Consider the following 20979-nt stretch of genomic DNA (forward strand, 5'->3'; position numbering starts at 1 on the left):
ATGATGAATTATTAAATGATGACTTATTAGATTTATTATTTCTCAGTGCTATGATTTTGGGTCTATAAGAAAATTTTCGCGCCCTCCACTATCTTACCATAAGGCCAATTTTTCTGTACGTAGGGAAATTTTGTCTCCCAAAAATGAAGGGGAGTGGGTATTCAACTGCACAACTGCGGCATTTACGAATGTACCAGAATATTAAATAATCTGATGAGCCACTCTCATTTGGTTGATTAGATATGAAAACGATTTATAATTCGGGTTAAGAGCAGGTATTTTGTGTTGTGGTGAACCTTATAAGCCAGATAACAGCTACGAGACATGATTTTTACTTTTGTCTTGTGGTCTTATCATTCAGCTGCAAATCACAAGGTCCCAGGTTCTATCCTCGTTCATAACAATTCGCTACATTGGTGACCTCGGACGATGAACCTTCAACCTTCGTACAGCTGTTGTAGCGCCATCTACCCACAGCAAACCAAAGTCGTCAGACTCACTTGACGCAACAGCAACCACCCACCATAACGCTTGGAGTTGCTCAAATGGGTACAGGCGCATTAGACTCAACAACTAATACATCACCACTCAACAGTCATATCGTTCGACTCACTGGAGTGGAGAGCATTGTGGTGAACTTTATAAGCCAGATAACAGCTACGAAACACGAGTAATTACTTTTGTCTTGTTACTGGGCTGCGAACCGCAAGGTCCCAGGTTCTATCCTCGCTCATAACAATCCGCCACAGTGTCATTGTATCAACGGTTGCCAGAAAATCTAATTTTTAATTGAAACTGCTACTGGAAACATTTTTATGTTTCAAGGAAGATTAATTCAAAAATTTTCCGTTCCAAGTAATTTTAAAATCTTGTTTCATATAAATTAATTCTGCAAATATAACACTCACTTCAATTACTAAGCAATTACGAAATTCTTCAAAAATTTTATTTCCAAAAATATGCAACAATGTAAAGCAGGACAAATGTAATAAAATATTTTTACAAATAATTAACATAGGAATACTGTAGAGGTTCGATATTGATGACGGACTTTTTTTGTATTTTAAAGATTTTATTGTTTCTCCGCTTTCGGGAGTTGGTTTGAGCTTTGCCTTTCGGCGTGCTGCTTCGTCGATGATGTTACAAAGACTGATGGTTTTTTACATATACCGCTAGAGGGCGTTACAAGTGAGAGGCGGGGCAACATGCTTACGTAACATACTCCCGCCTTGAAATTACACAATTTCAATATTCAGAAATCACAATAAATTCGACAGAATTATTATAAAAATGAATAAATGTAAAAACAAATAAAAAATGCTGAAATAATTCTTATATATAAATTTACACAAAATAATACTGAAATAATTCTTATATATACAAATGAGTTAAAGTCTCTATATATTATTTACAATCATATACACATATAAATCCAATTAAATTTTTGGGAGTAAACATATTTGACTAATACCTCTTTTAATAACACCATTCGAAACTTTTATAACAACAATTCTGACTAAACCATTTGAATCTTTTATTCTTTTATTAATTCTTGAATTCTACCCAGTCTCCATTTATATGGAGGCAAGTCTGGATCTTTGATTACAACCATATCATTAAGATTTACATTATTCGTAGTTAACTGCCATTTGTTTCTAAGATGTAAATTATTCAAATAATTACGTTTCTAATTTTTCCAAACTTGTTGTACTAATTTAGTTAATTTTGCCATTTTGACAAATAATTAATTTCCTCTGAAAATTCAGAAGGTTGCACCTTGCTTACCATGAAGTTGGATGCTGCTTGAATTTCCATTATTATTATCTTACCTTTTTTGCATTTTAGAAGAACACTTCAAATGATTAATAAATCTGAAAAGATAACTTACAATTTTAGTATAGTTGTTACTTAAATTTAAAATATTACAAATAAAACTATTAGAAATATTACTTAGTCAATTCAATGGGGTCAATTCACGGTCACGTGTCAGGTACCAAACAAACCGCTTCTGTTCAATTTTCAACCGTTCTGCGCATGTCGTGATGTCTGCCGATAACGTTGACACTGTTTACATTGTTTAGTAAATATTAAGCTAGCCGATCAATTATTAAATCCTTCTGATTTTTTTTTTTTTAGATATTATTTTGAATTATTTTCTCTAAATTTTCTTAGTTATATATTTTTATTTCTTATATTAAAATTTTAATTAATATTTTCAATAGAATTATTGTTTATGCAAAATTAACTAACATCGCTTTTTAATTCGTCTGGTGCCGCTTTATTTTTTCCTTTCCCATATCCCCCCCACCCCCATTTTTTCATCCGAAGGATACATTTTGACAAATGACTATGGCAGTGTTTTTGAAAAATTACATATGTTCTTTTTTACATATTATTTAAATAGTATTCAATGATGAATTTTATGAATATAGTTCCCCCAGTTAGTTCTTTTTAAAAATAATTATTACTCTTAGATAAGTTAATATTTTAAAGCTTACTAATGAAATTATTGTATTTTTTTTTCTTATGTAATTACTTTTATAAATATTGAGAGTTAGTTATTTGATGTTTTCAGTTTGCTTAAAAGAAAGAACATGAAACTCAAATTAGTATATATTGAATAAATTATGTTTACAATTTCAAATTATGAAATATAAAAGGTATGGATACCTTTTTTTAAATCTATGCAACTTATGAATAAATAATTTCATTTTAATTTGTAGAAATCATTAAAGGAAAACAAACAAAATCACGCTTTCATAATTTTTATTTACACATTACAAATATATATATATATAGAAAGAGAGAGAGATAGATAAAATATATGTGATAATTATTTGAAAAAATATGATCCAATGTATGTTTCAATGTACTCACTAATACAAAAAACTAAAAAAAAAAAAAAAAAAACTATTAACTATTTATCAACATTTATTTTTCTAGACACTTAGAAATAATATAAACACAGTATGACAAGTATGTCAATGTAAATGATGAAATCAATTTTATTCAACAGAAACATCCTAGATACTAAACAACAGATTTTTTTATCACTAATAAAAACATAATGTTGAACAGTATACTTTTAAAGCAGAACATTTATGAAATTTTTTTAAATGCTAAAGTTACATTGATAAAAATTAAATTGAATGAATATCATAAAATAAAACAAAAACATATAATAGAGTAAATTTAATAAACAACAATAAGGTCATGATATATATACATATATATATAGAGAGAGAGAAGTTAAATATTATATAAAGGGGAGTTGAAAGAAACACTTTTATGCTTTCACAGAATTTTATCATTCAAAATTGATATGCTAAAGAAATAGAAAAAAAAAAAAAAGTGAAACACGCATGTAGCAATGAAGTTGGGAATAAAAATTATATAATAAACGCTGATATGGAAATTGATTTTCAATGAAAAGACCTTTATTTATTAAAACAGAAATCACTGAGGTGCACAGTGTTATAACAGGATATTATGATAACAGTGAATTTCAGTTTAAATACAATAAACTATTGACATTTCATTTTGAACAATAGAAAAGATGTTTGATATAAATTCACTTTGAATCCATCACAAATCTGCAAATGTAATTAGAAAGCTAGTAATATTCACTTCCACCTAAGTTTAGCATTATAGCAGTTGTTATTTTTGCAATAGGAGTTTGTTTACTTACGGTAATTAAATTTAGATAAGATTTTGTAAAAAAAATGCAATGTAATACTCATGTAAACATTTTAAAACCTTCTAAGCATATTCAAAATTATCAGAAATTTCATCAAATGTGATTGAAGTAAATTAGAAATGCACTCATGATTTTGTTTGATTGTTTTTGGTGGCAAATCGCTTACCGATTTCTTTTTCTTCGAAGAGTTTTTCTAACAAATTACTGGAACAGCTATATTTAATAAATGGACACAAACTGAAGGAATTCTTCAAAATGATCGGAGCATATCATTGACTTCGAAGGCTTGAAAAAATCTATACCAAAGCTATCAACCCAAGTCAGGTTTGTTGAAAGGAAAATAAAAAAAAACATTTTATCATGACAGTCACTTGTATTTCGCATTAAAGCATGCATCCATCAGCACACCAGTATTTCCTCTGTTAACACATAATAAGAGGAAAGAAAATGACTCAAAAATTATAACTTCAAATATAAACAAAAAATCCGCTTCATACTTGGCGGAGAACGTTAATGGCAGACTGATCGACGAGAGCGGCGCGGAGGAAACTTAAATGCCATGCGCAAGAGGTACATGACATGTGACTTTTACGTCACATGAATTGACCCCATTCACAAAGAGATTTAACTTCTTTCATGAAGTCGTTATTGATTGCACATACTCGCGATTTGCTGCACAAAAGACTTGCTTTCACTTCACCGGATTTATTTTTTGAACACACATAGATGACACACATAGTCTGGAGTAGTAGTACATTTTGAACACACATAGTCTGGAAATTCAAAATTTAAGTTTTGATTATTCCCTAATAATCCAGGATGGTTTGAAACCCATTTGTGAAGTTGCATGCCTCCTTTACTTAAAAGCTCTATTAACTGCTGTTGTAAAGCCTTGATTTTTGGTAAGTTAATTGCACCAGTTAAAATGTCGTCAACATAAACATCAGTAAGAAGTGCTGCAGATGCTTGAGGAAATTCACTTTTTTCTTTCTCAGCTAATGCCTTGAGTGTTCTGGTGGCTAAAAATGGAGCACATTTTGTTCCATATGTCACAGTCCGTGGTCTGTATGTTTCCACAGGAGCAAATCTATTAGGTTTCAGAATTTTTTGCAGGTCTCTATCTGCTTCTGCGACCAAGATTTGGCGATACATTTTCTTTATATCAGCACTAAATGCAAACTGATATGTTTGGAATCTCGGAATGATGCAAAATAGTTCCTGTTGAACTGTTCCGCCGTTCAATAAAATGGAATTAAGTGAAACTTCTCTGCTAGAATTTGCAGATGCATCAAAAACGACACGCAAGGGTGTTGATGTGCTTTCTGGGCGAAACACAGCATGATGAGGAATATAATATTCACTATTGGCAATTTCAGGAGAATCTAAAATTCGTTCCATATGATTCAACTGGAAATATTCATCCATAAAAGTCTTGTATTGCATTGCCATTGTTTTATTTTTATTTAATCTTTTCCAAAGTAAATTTAAACGTCTTTCCGCCATTTCTCTTAAATCGCCTAGTGTAGAACGTTTTTCTCCAACTATTGGTAATTTAACAACATACCTTCCGGTACTATCCCTCTTATGAGTGGAAAGAAAATGTTCCTCACAGTAAGTTTGTTCATATGTTTTTGATTCCACTGAATCATCTGTATTATCATCAGGAAAAGACTCTAAGTTAAAGAAATTTTTAACAGAATTCTCCAGATTATCATTTTCAAAAATTAATCTAGAAAAGAAATGAGAATTTCTGCCGTTGATTGTTCCAGTTACTAAATATCCGAACACACTATTTTGTAACAAGAGTGAATTATCATATGATCTAAATTTTTCTGCCTTCAATAAATCAAAGAACAACTCGCATCCGAGTAATGCATTGATGTTACTAGGAATATGAAAAGTCTCATCCGCAAGTTTTATCTCACTTGGGAAGTTAACTTTTGAGATATCAATTTCTTTAGAAGGAGTTAAATGCGTTATTTTAGGCATAATTAAAAATGATACAGTTCTGGAAAAATCATTGCCTTCATTAAAAATGGTAGTGGTTAATTTATTTTTAACGAAGAATTCTCCTCCGTTAATACCAGAGATGGATGCATTAACCTTTTCACGCTTCAAATCTAAAGAATTGGCCAAATCTGCAGTTATTATGTTTACCGAACTCCCTGAATCCAACAGGGCTTTTATTTTTATTTTTTGACCAAATGTGTCTTCAATAAATAACTGCGCGGTGCATAGAAGGTTTGAAGATAGTTTCGAGTTACTTGTAAGCGCTGATTCAGCATCAGGGGTTAGTTTTTGTGGCAACCTCGACGAGCCAGAGGGTTTATTGTTTACATAAAGTTGCTCCCCCGCGTTTGGGGGCGTTACCCCTGCAAGGCGCGTACTTAAGAGTTCAGGATCCAGATGTATCAAAGAATTATGGCCTGGTTTTTGATAGCTTCGGCAGAGGAATGTGGGTTTGCAGGGTGGCTTATGCAATTTCAAACAGTTCTTACAAATGTTATATTTTTCTAAAAGCTCGATTCTTTTAGAAACACTCAGTTTTAAAAATTCAGAGCATCTTTGTAAAGGATGTTCAAATTTACATAAAATACATGGCTTTACATTACTTAGTTTATTCGCATCATGAAGAAAGTTTTTCGGCTTATTTATTGCGCCTAGAAATTCCTTGTGGAATTTGTTACTTGTAGTGTATTTCCCTAATTGATCGAGTACCATCGCTCTTGATTCTAAAAATTGCAAGAGCTCCTTCAATGAAGGTATTTGTTTTGATTGTATGGACATTTCATATGCCTTTCTACTCTCTTTGTCAAGTCTTTCTAATATTATATTTACTAATATAGCATTTGTTAAGTCATTACATTCTAAATTCAAACTTTTTAAACCTCTCAGACTTTTATTTATTGTGTCTGTGATATTTCGTAAGCCTTTTGCAGACTCAAAATTTAATTTTTCTAGTTTTAGCATATTTCGAATGTGAATATCAACAACTGCTCGCTTATTTTCAAAGCGTTCTTCGAGAGCAGCAAACAGTGACTGAAATGTATCGTCACTTGTTTCTATAAATTTAGCTTCACCACGGAGGGCAGCTTTTAAATAAAATAACTTCTGATCATTCGTTAATTCGATATTATCGTTTATTAGACACATAAATTGATTTCTGAAATTACTGAATTCTTCCATTATTTTTCCGTAAAAGGGAATTTCCGGAAGTTTCGTTTTTAATTCAATATGATTGATATAAGCCTTCAAATTTGAATTTTGATCATTTATATTATGCATTACATTTTCCTTAACATTATAATTAGAGAGTAAGCATTTCAAGCTTACCTCTAATTCGTTTCTTTCTTCTTCGATATCCAACATTTCTTCATCGCACTTCCGGCTTAGCGTTTCATCTTCGTCGATTTCTAAATAATCCTTGAATAAAATTTCTAATTCATTTTTTATTTCTTCCACAATTGCCAGCTTTTGTTGACAGCTGAATATGAATTTATTTTCTTCTTTAACCGTTGAACTACTTTCAACAAACTTTTTAACACATGTTAGTTTCGCCTTTATCCTTCCACGGATTCTATTTAACTCTTTGGCTTTTTGAGTTTTATTTTTCTCCATATTTTCGCTAATTCGTCTCCGGATCGCTAGGACCAGAATGGAGAGGTTCGATAATGATGACGGACCTTTCTTGTATTTTAAAGATTTTATTGTTTCTCCGCTTTCGGGATTTGGTTTGAGCTTTGCCTTTCGGCGTGCTGCTTCGTCGATGATGTTACAAAGACTGATGGTTTTTTACACATACCGCTAGAGGGCGTTACAAGTGAGGCGGGGCAACATGCTTACGTAACAAATACAACATATAAGGCAATGAAATATACTAAAATAATTCTGGAAAGTTAGCCCGCAGATGTCATCGAATGAAAGGTGAAAGAGGAAAAGAAATTTGAATTCAATCATTCAATTTTTTTTCGAGCTAATACACGAAAAAACACCCACTTTTGATTCTTTTATTTTAACACTGAAGTGCCCGTGCCCATGAACAAAGCTGTCTGAGCTGTCTGCTATTTTTCGGGTAAATTAGAAGTGTTAAAATGTTTTTCACTTGCGATCATAGAAGATATTTACGGATATATTAATGAATGAAAACAATTCAAAAACAAATACAAGACTTTTGAACTTTTAATTTTGATATCATTAATCATAATATATTCGAATTATTGGCATCTTAATTATATTTTATTAAGAAATTTGTGGGACCAGAAAAAGAATTAGCAACGAATTTTAATTCAACCAGTTAAGTGCGTTTGATGAATATACACAACAATCGAAATCTTCATTTTGATGCAATAAGTACTTTTTTATCTAATGCAAACAAAACCTTATTTGCTATATTATGATTTTTTTTTTTTTTACGAAAATTTACTGTGCAACCATTTGTGTTACGTTCGACATGTATATACATCATTGCTTAACTTTAAAAAGCGGGACTTCAGTGACTTTAAAAAAGATAAATTCCATAGTTAATTAGTTAAAATATTCTAATTAATCAATTGCCTCAGCAAATAAAATATTTTTAATAATTTTCAAAATTTGAAAAATATCTGGGTATTTTTAAGAAACTAGGGAATAAAGTGATATTTGAGTATTCAAATAATGCAGGCTTAAATCTGTAATTCAGAAGGCTGTCCGCAACTGGTTTCTGGTGTCCTTTTTCGCCTTCTCTCTTTAAGTCAAACAGAAGTGTTGTGCAACTTAATTTTAACATAGATATTTTCATTGTGTTCAGTTTGTATTGAATGTATGAAACCTTGTTGATTCTACAATTATTGAATTTCAGTTTTATAAACTTAATATCTCCTTTTATTTTCTAACTTTGATATATAAAACTTAATATATACAATTCGAAAAATCGTGATTCGATGTTCATTTATTGAATATACATTCATTTAATGTATTTTTGAAAAAAAAAATCCCCTCAAATTTTTTCAATCGTTATATTTTTCCACTTAAAATTGCAAACTAAATTATTTCCCACAAAATTATTTCCGCCATTGTTATACATTTATTAAATTATTTCCACCATTATTACTTGCAGATTAATTACATTGCTTATCTCTTTTGATTAAGCCAACTCCAGACAATCGATAGAAATCCAAAACAGCGTTGTGATCCATCTGTACAGAAATGAGTTATTTTCGAATCTGAGCAAAAATGGCTGTTCTAGTCACGGCCACCATTTTCTACTCACCACAATTCTATACACCGAATTTTTCTAAGCATACTAACTTTTCATACCAAGCGTAATTTTCCTGATTTCAAAGATTTCAAGCAAGTGTTTCTTTCAATAAATAAAATAAATGAGCAAATATTTAGAAAAAAGTATCAACTTTTAATTTAAAATTTGAACTTTCTTTTTAGCATCTCATTCCTAATGAAATGTTGCCAACGCAAGTAAATGACTATTACGTTATATTATTGTTTCAAAACCTGCCGACTTGTTTGACCCAGATGTCAGTTTGGAAAAAGTCGGGGAGAGGATGAAAATCCCTTCACTTCGTTGCGTCCCTGGGTGAATGCGTGAACCAGGAGCATGTGTTGTGAACGCGTTGCAGACGTTTGGGATCCGGCTCATGTATCACTTTAGTAACAGACATGTGACACAAGACAACATGAATATCTGTTATTGGAAAATATGAGAAGCTTTTCAGTAATTTAGACACGCGGATCACAGAATGACGCCTGCCCTCTGTACATCACACGCTGACTTTTCACAAGTAAAAAGGGAGAGGGCTTTTTAATAAAATTAATGCAGAATATTATCGAAGAAACTGAATTGTTATCAGAAATTAAAATTAATGTCTGAATAAAATCACAACAATAAATAAAATACCATAGTATAGAGCCACTGAATACTGAAGCACGCAAATGTAAGCAAAACAAGCTAATTAATATTGCACACGGTTTTAATTTTTGAAAGAAAATACTAAAATGCTAAGAACAAAAATTTACTTACTACAGAAATATTTCTTTAATACCGAAACTGAGGCAAAAATTTATCAATTATTTTTCTCAAAGAAAGTTTCTTATATACAAATGATAGATGTTCTTCATAGATAAATAGATGTTCGTTAACTGACAACTCATTTTATCTTCCACCAATAATCATGATTCATCCCTTCGAAGACTATTTGAGTCTAGTAATAGAAGTTTAAAGGCGTTACGCAACATTCTTGCTTCAATTCCCGTTGCTCATTCAGAAATTTCAAGATTTCCTAAATAGAAAGAAAAAGATAGTCCAAACACAGAGAGACCTCAGTGATCCCTCTAAACCCACTTTGTATTCCATTTTCCATGTATTTCCTTCAAACATATGAAGCATATTAGACTGATTTTTCTTTTCGGGCTTTGAAAATTTTTGAATGTTTTTCAGTTTTTTTGGAATTTAGAATTACTTCACTATAAAATTGCTCGCAATGAATTTAACCCTCTATTTTATTTTACTTTTCTTTTTTATGCCATTTTTTTAAATAGAATTTGGAAAATTTGTCAGTTTTTTTAATATTTAGATTGATTTTGACCTTACATTGGCAAAAATTCTGGAAATGAAGTTAACCTTTCGATCACATTTTATCTTATCAACTACTTATTTTTTCTCATCACATTTTTGTTACCGCAAGCAGTTTAATTTGAGAAAAACATTAAGATTTAGAGAAGATATTCAGATTTTTTTAATGTTAGTTTTTCAGTCGCATGCATTTTTTTGAGTAAAATATTAAGACATTGCGTACGGGTCACAAGATTTCCTTTTTTTAGCAGGCCGAACGTTGTAGCCGGGTCACGAGATATTTCGTTTTCATGATTTTTCGACTGAATTAATGCTTAACCAACCAGAGGCAAATATTTAACACATTAAGGACCGCAAAGAAATCTGTAAGACGTACGCCTGGGACAACACGTTTTTGAGCAAACTTGTACTTTCTAAAATCCTCATCACTTAGTTATTTATGAAGCGAAACACGAGAAAACTAGTGAGTGGTCCTTAATGTCTTAAATAAGATATTGCTGCAAATTTTGCCGAACATCATTGCACCAGGGAATATGCTTGACCAAATATCACACTCTAAAGCATTATTCAAGTCTGTGAAATAAATAATAGTTAAAATGTAAAAAAAAAAAAAAAAAATCTTATATAATAAATACAAGTATAAAATATATAGTAATACTTAAGAATACTTCATGTAAATATAATACAAAATGCAAATTAAAAATGTGCATATATGCATCTAGGGATTGCAATACCGGTATACCGGGATACCGAATACCGGTATTTTCAGCCATTTGTACAATTTTGTAATACCGGTATTCACAAGTTTAAATACCGGTTTTTCGGTATTTACTAGAAATGTTTAAAATTGTCTCCACTATATGTTCAGGGATCGCGAACATAGCAAAATAGTATACGTTTTTGTTTTTATGTCTCCCTAACGGGCGAAATTAACTAATTAATGGCTTAATTAATTGCTTAAATCTAAATTAGCGAAACATGGATTATTCCTGAAAGAAGAAATTGTATCCATAATGACTGATAGAGCAACAGTTATGAAAAAAGTTGGGAAGTTGATTGGTGCAAATCAGCAATTGTGCTATGCTCATAGAATTCAGTTAGGAGTAATAGATGTATTATATCAAAAAAATAAAGAACAGAAGAATCCAAATACTGTGGATATAGAAACTTCGGATTCCAACTTTGAAGAGAGTGAGAGTGAGAGTGATATTGACAATGAAGATAATAACAATGTAATGGTTGAAGAAGATATTGCTAATGAGGATGAAATATTAACCCATCAAGAATTACTTCCTATAATTTATAAAGTTCGAAAAATTGTTAAGATATTTAAACGTTCCCCTATAAAAGATGACATATTGCTAAAATATTAGATTTTAAAACACATTGGAACCGTTTACTCCTAACAGCACACATCACTAACTGAAGATTATATATTACATTGAAAAATCGCACAGAAGAAAAACATCTAAATAGAAAATGTCTTATGGTATTTACATAATTATAATGATTTTAAAAATGAAAATGAAAAAGAAGAAAAGAAAATAACCAATTCATATCTGATTAAGTTTATAGTAAATTTTCTTAAAATATTTTGCCCACAAACCTATCCACATTCAGAAGATCTCGGTTCAGTTATCGAAGATTATGATGATACTAATGTCGATAGTGAAAAGGAATTGTCTCTTGAACAAAAATCAGAATTAGCGATAAATAAGAAAATTTCAACGAACCAAAAGATAATACAAAAATCAGCTATATCCAAATTCATCCGATAAGAAATCGATTTATTTGAAGATGAGGGATTTAGAGGTAAATACTTGGAAAAGTATATCGCACATTGCTAACAGTACCACTGACTATCGTAGATGCCGAAAGAGCGTTTTCGACGACAGCTAGTAATTTTTGCACAAAATTACTTTTCAGGCTAAATGACAGTACAATCGATGCATTATGTTTTTTAACATCGCATTTCAGAAATTTGTATTAGTACCACAGACTGAATAGCGATATTTACAAATTTTTGTGATTTAAATAAGTTGTTCCTTTACTTTTTTGATTCTTTATATTCTGTTATAATTTATAAGTTACAAATTATTTTTTTGTGATATTTACCCTTTTTATAAAACTGGCAAATAAAGCAAAGAAACACCTGTGTTTACTTTCTTTTTCTAAAATTTCTAATACCGGTATTAAAACCGGTATCGAGATCTAAAAAATACCGAATACCGGTATTGAAATTTGGTTCCGGTATTGCAATCCCTATATGCATCCTATTGCTTGCCAAGCATGCTTCTAGAGCGCTAAAAAATGTGCGGGTTCTGGGAGCGCGTTGAGCCGCAGGGAGGCGTACTATTCTATTCCTTCTATGAAAAGCTTACTTAAATTAATTCTCATAAAAGTTGTATTTTTAAATATGAAATCAGTTTTGTAAGGCAATTTTCTTTCATTAGCTTTGATTAATTTTTCTGGCCTGATTCAAATGCACTCTATGCGTTGAACATAATTTTTTCTAAAGAAAAGTGGCTGACGGAATATTTATTCCATAAAATATGAGACTGCTCATTAAAAACCATTGAGCACAAATGTAATTATAAGAAGCAACTTTTATTCACTTGGCATTGGATCTTAGGCAGCACGCATCTCGAATGCATTTTCTGACTCTAAATTCAAGTTAAGTTTAATTGAAAATGAATCGTTTATATAGTTTAGCGTCTGCGCATTTTTCTGAATAAAGTCTGTTCTAACAATTTAATTCATTGGATAGAATAACAAACTTTCCTAAACGGTTACGTTTTGTTTCATAGTTTATGACAATTTGTCCGTTTGGGTTTTGGTATTGCAAATGAATCACAATTAAAACATCATAGAAGTCATCTTTTATGCGAAGTGATAAAATTTTTGCGAAGGAGGCTGACAAAACCATATTTATGTCAGTGATTTTCATTTCCAAAGGAGTTTGCGGAACGTTTCGATTAAAACTTTCTTTTTGAAAGAAATCATCTAACATAAGCGATTTGCAACTAGCTCTTGGTTACAACTGTTGAATGTGTTGGAGCTTGTTCCACTTCTTTTCATTTGGAATGCAACATTAGGAAGAAATCGGAATTTCGAAGTATTACTGGTGATAAAAGCAATCATGATGCTCGGCTTATTTAATCAATCATTCCATTCTGATAAAAATAATCGGTGACACACAAAAATAAACCATAATCGGCATGAGTTGCAACATGCAATCATTTTATCTTTTCTGCAACATTTAAAACAAATCTTCGGCCGTTTGTCAAGGTCTTCATGGATGAGCAGTTATAATCGTGAATTTCTAACACTCGGTGATGTGGGCTTAGAATGGAAAAGGTATCTGTAGGTATATGTGGATATTGAAAAGTTCATTGATTCATGAAATCAACAAATGGAAAGAATGAAAATGATCCTCATCATACACAAATATTTTTTTTATGGCAGATGTGAAGGAAATTAAATTCATGCATATAGATTTAAAACTTGCAAAGAAATAGGATTCAATATTACATTGCGTTTGTTAAAATATCGCTAAAAGTTTGTAGTTTTAAAAAGAAATTGAATCGTTAAAGGTTAGAAAAAAAATTGATCTTGTGGGTACGCCTAAATGAACGACTGCTATGTTTTGCAGAAATGAGTGAAAGTACGTTAGAGCATCTAAAGTATGTGGAAGTGTGTGGACGGTAATATATACAAGTGAAGATGTTGAATTTAATTATGTAAGAAAACGATCGAAAAAGAAGTAACCATTGAGAATAAGAAATAAATTCTTTTTCCTTTTGGGATTTATTTCTGGTGATTCGAAGTGAGCAGTGGACAGTGCTTTTGCTTAAACTTCTTTATTTACACTATATACACTCCTTTTGTGGTGAGTAGTTCATATAATACATTTTTGATTGCGGTATTGCATTGTGGTCGGCTTTGTTAAGCCTTACAAACTGAAGTTGTTTACAACTTCTGCTGGGGCTGGGGAGCCGATGCGGGTCAACGTTCTAATGAGCCCCTGAAAGACTCGACCTGAAGGGCGGGTAATGGGGTTGCCGTAATTTTAAGATTGTCAAGTTTGGCGTTAAGCGACATTCGCGTGAACATACTACACGACCGTGCAATGTCTCTCAAAGGTACAAAGACGTTGCACACAGTACATATATAAATACAATTAATCTTAAAAAGAAAGTTAAACTAACAAATGCAAAATTCAGTATGAAAGAATATATACATGAAGTTGAAATACACATTAAAATACAATGAAGACACTAATACTACAGGATAGCTAAATTCAAACTACTAGATATATAAGTATGCAAAATACAATACAATAAAAACAATATAAATGTAGGACTGGGTGGGACAAAATGCCCATTCAATCCCATTTGGATCAGTGTCTAGGGTACTGATTAAGAAAACTTTTAAAGAAAAACAAATAGTTTATTTACAGTAAACAAAATTAAAAGGATATTAACAATTAGGACGGGAAACATTATTTACATTAAAGTTAGAAGTAAACTATTTAGATGGCACCAAGGGCGAAGCCTAACAAGATGTCTGCTCATAGCTAAGCTATGTAACGCCTCTCCTTCTCTGCTCTGCTCTGCTCTGCTCTGCCCTCCTCTCGAGCTAATGCCAACAGCTCGCTTTTTCAAATTTATGGTCACGTGACCTAGCACTTTCGATTAGTAGAACCCGTGGTGCCATCTATTACAATACAATAAAACTAAATTGAATTGGATGCATTCAGTATAACAGTGGAATGGTAATGGCCACTAATTAAAACTCTACAACTCGGCCAATCCTGATAGAACGATGACCTCATCGTTGTTTACATACTGGCACTCAAAATTGACATTCAATTCCACTCGGCCAAACTGATATTAAAGGAAACAAATTCAGAAATTCACTTTAAATACGTTGATTCTTAATAGAGAAGAACGTTACACTAGTAGTAATAATTTGCTAAATGCATAACTGAAAAAAAATGTATAAAATATAAATGCACAATTTAAAGGAAAACACAGTTTACATAATTGTTGATAACTCAAGACAGAAGTTCGCTAAAAAAGGAAAATATAATGGACGGAGCATGGAAAAAACGTACGTGCACATTCATTGAAGCACAATTATGCTAAGAGAATATAAAAATAGACATAAAAATGGAATATATTACAGTTACTAACAATCGCCCTGATTTCGCTTTATTCAACCAGGTGAATAAAATTTCATCATATCAGCTGACGACGTGGTCTGATTCGGACCTTCATGGTCGCCTATTTTTTCAACGTCGTACCTGTCTTTCGGCTTTACTTTTATAATTTTATATGGTCCTAAAAATCTAGGTCTTAGCTTCAGTCCAGTTCCGAATTGAGTTCGTTGAATGGCTACCAAATCCCCTTTCTGATATACTGGAGCTTTCTTGCGCTTTTTATCATAGTTCTTTTTATTTTCAGCCTGTATATTCTGGATGTTTGCTTTTGCGTCTTGCCGAAGTAGATCTCTCTGTTCTTGTAATTCTTCTATTAATTCTTCCAACAGTAAGTCTCGTATTCGGAGATCTTCTTTATTCCTCATAGTGGTGCCAATTAACAGTTCAAAAGGTGTCCACTTGGTACTGCGGTTTGAGGTACTGTTAAGAACTCTCTGTAGTTTGTCTACATGCTTGTACCATTTTGTAGGGTCATCAATTGACAATTTGGTCAAGACAGGTATGAGGGTGCGATGCACTCTTTCTACTTGGCCGTTTCCTCGAGGTACACCTGTTGCTGTTTGTAAATGCTGGATATTCTCGTCGATACAATATTCACTAAAGGCTGTAGAGGTGAATGCTGATCCTCTATCAGTGATAATTCTCCTTGGATTGCCAAACGTTTTCTGTTGTAGTCTTAATTTGTCAAGTGCTTCCTCGGTAGAAGTAGATTTGACAGGGTATAGCCAAGTAAATTTGGTAAATGCATCAACAACTGTTAGGATATGTTGATATTTCTTGTTCGTGGATGGCATAGGACCTATAAAATCGACATGATAGGTACTTAGTGGTATATCTTCTTTAGGAATAGGGTTTAAAAATCCTTCTTTCTTCCCACTTTTCTTATTCGCTAGTATACATGATACACAGTTCAGGATTACATTTTGTACTCGTTTGGTTAGATTTGGAATAAAGAATTCTTGCTTGATGATTTCTTCTGTCTTAGTTGTTGAAAAGTGTCCCTTTTCATGAGCTAATTTGATTAATTCGGTTTGCATATCTCTTGGAACAACTATTAATTCCCGACCATTTTCATATTTATATAAAATTTCGTTTCTTTCGAAAAAATTTTCTTGATTAACACTGCCGCTGATGGCCGATCTGAAATTTTGGACATTTTCATCCTCTTGCTGGGCTCTTTTCAATCTTGCTGTAATAGTTTCGTTTGATATTACCGCTACCGGATTTCTGCTTAGAGCATTTACATGTTGCATTCTTTTACCTGGTCGATGAATAATTTCGTAGTCAAACTCTTCTAACAGAAGTGCCCATCTGGCTATTCGAGTGACTAAGTCCTTTTTATCCATAGTCTTTTGGAAAGCGGAGCAGTCTGTAACAATCTTGAAGTGATTACCTAAAAGGTAGGTGCGAAATTTCTTAAGTGCGGTGACAATGGAGAGGACTTCTAATTCGTAGCTACTATACTTTTCTTCCGCTGGAGAGGTTTTATGAGACATGTATTGGATCGGATGCAGTTTTCTATCTTCGCCTTCTTGCAGTAAAATGGCTCCATACCCATGTTGACTTGCGTCCGTATGTAGTTCTGTTTTTCTTCCTTGTCGAAATATATTTAACACTGGACCTTCTGTTAATATTTTCTTGAGATTTTCGAATGCTTCAAATTGTGGCTGGTTAAACACAAATGGAGTATCCTTTCTAGTCAGGTCACTCAGTGGTTTTGCTATCTTTGAATACTGAGGAATGAACTTGCGAAAATAGCCGGTAAGGCCTAGGAAACTTTGAACTTGTTTGACCGTTGTCGGTACTGGAAATTTCTTTACTGCTAACGTTTTCGCTGTTGACGGACGGATTGTCCCGTTTTCGACGATGTGACCTAAAAACTCTACTCTCTTCTGCAGAAATTGACATTTTTGAAATTTTATTTCTAAGCTAAATTTGGAAGCTACTTCAAACACTTCCTTTAACTTTTCGAGCCCTTCAATTTCGTCTTTAGCTGGAATTATTAAGTCGTCCATGTAAATTATCACAATGCCTTTACGCATAAGTTCTCGGAAAATACTGTACACATACCTCTGGAACACGCTAGGACTGGTACTCAGACCAAAAGGTACCTTGTTGAATTCGAATTGTCCATCAGGAACTACAAAAGACGTGAAGTGTTTACAGTTTTCGTTCACGTCGACAGGAAAAAATCCGTTTCTTAAATCAAGGGTAGTGTATACTTTAGCTTCTTGGAGTTTATTCAAAACGTCTTCTATTAACGGCAATGGGAAACGGTCTTTGATGAGCTTTTTGTTTAATTTTCTATAATCGATGCATAGCCTAGTAGTGCCATCTTTTTTCTTTACTAATACGATTGGACTCGCGTACTCAGATGAGCTGGTTCTGATTATCCCTTGTTCTAACCATTCGTCGATTTGTTTATTCACTGCTTGATTCTCTGGAAATGAGAGTCTTCTTGCAGGTTGGTAGACTGGAATATCGTCCTTTAAAATAATTCTCATGGATACATCCGTACTTTCAGTTTTTTCTGGTTTGTAACTGGAAATTAGCTCCGATAATTCTTTTCTTACTTCTGGACTAGAAATGTGCTCTATTTCGATTTCATCTTTTGGTCTTGCCTCATATAGCTGTGCATGCATGGAAAATATTTCTACGTCTTCTCTTCTTCGAAATTTAACACCTTCTTTGGCGAAGTCAAGTGAGGCTTGTTCTAAGATGTCTGAACCAATAATTGCCTGAAAATCTAAATATGACGTAGGCACCACATGCCATGTCAGAGAATATTTTTGTACATCTAATTCGATATCTTGCCGAAATGACCCTTTTGTTTTGACTTGTGATTTTCCTAAACCAGATAATATAATCGTTTCTCTTGAGAGTTCTGAAGGTTTGATGATTTGTTTGCAAATATCTTCTCGGAGGAGTGTGACTGAACTACCAGTGTCGATTAATGCATAGAAAGTTTTGCTTCTTAAAGCTACTTTTCTTGTTCTCATTTTCTCTCGTGAAAATTCAGAGCAAACTTGTACAATAGGCGCCAAAGGCTTATTACTTTTCGTATTTTTGGGTCGTCGTGGACAATCTACGCCATAATGTCCTAGTGTCTGGCAGTAACAACAATTCACAGGTCTCCATGGTTTATTCTTCTCGACGCATGAGTTTCTATTTAGCTGCAAAGGTCTCTTCTCGAACTTGTTATTTCCATCCCGGAAATTCGCTGGTCTTCGTGGGTAATTCTGAAATTTATTTGCTCCTTGAACTTCATCTTTCCTTCTGAAGAATAGATCTGATGCTTTTGGTTTCAATGTCCTCCTGACATCGTCATATTGCTCGAATTTTCTCGCCACATCAGCAGGTGAATTTATGGATGACCACTCATCAAGAAAGTGATTCTGTAACTCTGGTGGTGCCTTCCGTTTCATCTGGTCAGCGATAATAAGTTCACGTAACTTCTCGTAGGTGTCTATTTTCAGCCCTGTTACCCATCCATCAAAATAAGTCTGCAATTCATGATAGAAATCTTGCCATGTTTTCTCAGGAGCTTTTTGGTGTGAAACAAACAACTGTCGAAGTTTCTCCGGTGACGAATCTCTGTAACAACAGATTCTTCACATGTTCGTAATCGTTCGATTTTTCCTCAGGTTCTCGAGCAATTAAATGAGCAATCTCCAGAGGAATTAATCCTAGTAGCTTCTGGACCCATTGCTCTTTTGGCAATAACGCCAAATTGGCATGGTGCTCAAATAGCGTTAAATTTAAACTTATGTCATCTTTCATGTTGAATCGGTGGAACATCTCTTGCGAAGCCTTATTTGAGACATAGTTTTCATGACCAACATTTCTTTGAGCTTGGATTCTCAACTTCTCAAGTTCGTGCTCACGTTCCTCCTTCCGCAATCGCTCTTCTCTTTCGTTTTGTTTTTCTACTTCTGCTAGATGTCTGTCCGCAATGATACTATCTAACATCACTTTGGCATCTTCCTAATCATAATCTTCGCTTTTCAAAATCAGATCTTTAATTTTGGGTTTCGTCAAGTCGGATTCAACAGATACGCCGAATTGTTTCGCGAGAGCAATTAAATCTTCTTTCTTGCCTTTTAGTAAGAAAGCCATTTTAGGAGAAAAAGGGACCTGGTGCCAAATCAAAGAACTGTATTAATTTTGAAATGTATCTAAAATTCTCTATGCTTTGGCGTATTCAATTAAATGCCAAATTAGATTAGTTTCGCTTCAAACTCGAAATTAAAAATTAATCTTTGGGAAATTTAAAACCAATTCCTTAAAACTATATCTCAAAATGCATAAATTAGTTTTAAAACAGTTCCACTCTGAAATTATAGATTGAAAAAAAATGACACTGATAATAACTTTCAAAATAATGCTAGTGACAATAAAACAATTGTAAAGTAGAAAAGCCCAAAATTACATCAAAATATTAGTAAAATTCAAAATTAAATCAAAATAAAAGCAAAATTCAAAATTAAATCAAAATATAAGCAAAATTCAAAAATAAATCAAAATAAAAGTGAGATTCAAAATATAAGCAAAATTCAAAATTAAATCAAAATAAAAGTAAGATTCAAAATTAATTCAAAATATAAGCAAAATTCAAAATCAATTCAAAATATAAGCAAAATTCAAAATCAATTCAAAATATAAGCAAAATTCAAAATCAATTCAAAATACAAGCAAAATTCAAAATTAATTCAAAATATAAGCTAAATTCAAAATTAAATCAAAAATATTGTTCGAACTTAAACCGAAAGTGAATGAATTATCTACAATATTGATATATAAAACAAATATTTTTAACAATTCAACTGGTTTCCTTAATTCAAAATGCTATTGGAATGAATAGAAGATAAAATACTTTATTAGAAAACCATGATTAACTTTCAGCAATAAATTTCAGATAGTAAGAATATCGAATATTTCATTTGAGATCACAAGTAAAATATTAAAAAAAATCTCTTTCGTTAATATTCATTTATGCAGCTAGGAAAAATTATTTGAATATCAGTTAAGTTTCCTTCAACACGACACACATATATATATATACTTTCGTTTCGTTTTTAAGGATATCGGAATGAATAAATACCCGTACAAAAATATAGCATAAAATAATATACACAAATAATAAGAAAAAAGATTTCATACAAGTGGAACTCTTGATTTGGACTCTGGAATCCTAAGGCGCGCCACTCGAGGTCATTGCCCTGCCGTTGATTCGGCGATTGGAAGGGAGGAAGGAATGAGGTTTGTTTTTCCGGCGTATGCTCCTGAACGGATTCTTAGCTTGTGCCGGGTTAACAAAAATCAAACGCGAATATCAATCATAGAAAAACAGAATAGTGCATACAAATTTCAAAAAAACAAGTTAAATTCAGAACTCAAAACAGAAAAAATATTTTTTTTTTCAATAAAATAATAATTTTTAATTAATCAATAGTTTACTTAAAATTAATTTCGCTACGTTTATTATAGAATAGACAC

The sequence above is a fragment of the Argiope bruennichi genome, chromosome 10 (assembly GCF_947563725.1).
Source record: "Argiope bruennichi chromosome 10, qqArgBrue1.1, whole genome shotgun sequence".
Lineage (NCBI taxonomy): Eukaryota > Metazoa > Arthropoda > Arachnida > Araneae > Araneidae > Argiope > Argiope bruennichi.